We start from the raw sequence: 952 nt of genomic DNA, 5'->3' as shown, positions 1-952 counted from the left end.
CAATGTCAAAAACTCTTTTTTCACATTGTCATTTTGATGTATTGTGTGTAGAATTCTGAGGAAATCAATGAATTTAATAAATTTTGGAATAAGGATGTAACACAAAAAAACATGGGAAAGGGGAGCGCTATGTATACTGTCTGGATGCACTGTAAATAACATTTGCAAATCAAATAAGTTAAGAACTCTACCACTTCTGGCTGATTTGTTCTTTACAGGATGTAAACTTAAAGTTAACATCTGGACCAATGTTTGCTCATCCCTAAATAAACATATATTCTATTGACATAGTACTTAGGATTTAAATATGCTAACTGAATAGGCAAACATTTAAGACTGCTTATTTACACAAATGCATTAAAAATGTCTTTTTGCGTACTTTTAAATATTAATTCCTGAAAATGTTCAATGAACAAGACAATGTGGTGTGCAATAACCAAAAAGCAGATTATTACAAATATTTAATAGGAACGAAACAACAGTTCACAAAGTAAAATGTTCAATAAAGCAATTTTTTTTAAATGCAAAACTTTAAAATAAACGAGCGTAAAAGGCTTGCAGATGCTGTAGTGGTATCTGACGTTTACATTTTAAACATGGGGAACCCAAAAAAAAAAAAGATATCCTAATAATTTGACATTAACCTATAATTGCAGTCCAGATTATCACATAATTAATTGCACAAATCATTTTTGGAAAAATACAAACAAGCAGTGATTTCCTACATCTTAAACCGCAGAAAATGGTTCAGTTCGTCAAATGACATGAGAAAAGCGAACCATTATTTACATAACAGTGCTGTAGGATTTAGGATTCCAATATAGAAGATACTGTACATGCACCCGGTCCGGTAAACAAACTTTAAAAATAGATCTGGTCCCACAATTTCTGGTATCCTCAGCAAATCATTTTGATTAAAATAAATTGATTAAATAGATATAAAGAATTCCGT

General features: G+C 30.6%; 1 protein-coding gene across 1 annotated transcript in view; it reads right to left on the bottom strand.

Annotated features, from left to right (window-relative positions):
• Nucleotides 1–448: 448 nt before the first annotated feature.
• The window catches only part of plpp2b (phospholipid phosphatase 2b), a 38343-nt gene continuing 37839 nt past the window's right edge, over nt 449–952 (bottom strand). Inside the window, exon 6 of the mRNA XM_056448183.1 lies at nt 449–952. This exon is cut by the window's right edge and continues 263 nt beyond it. The gene's annotated coding sequence lies outside the window, so the exon portion shown is untranslated.

The sequence above is a fragment of the Danio aesculapii genome, chromosome 22, assembly GCF_903798145.1.
Source record: "Danio aesculapii chromosome 22, fDanAes4.1, whole genome shotgun sequence".
In the NCBI taxonomy this organism is placed as follows: Eukaryota; Metazoa; Chordata; class Actinopteri; order Cypriniformes; family Danionidae; genus Danio; species Danio aesculapii.
The sequence above is the reverse complement of the archived record's forward strand: the minus strand, read 5'-3'. Positions and strand labels throughout refer to the sequence as shown.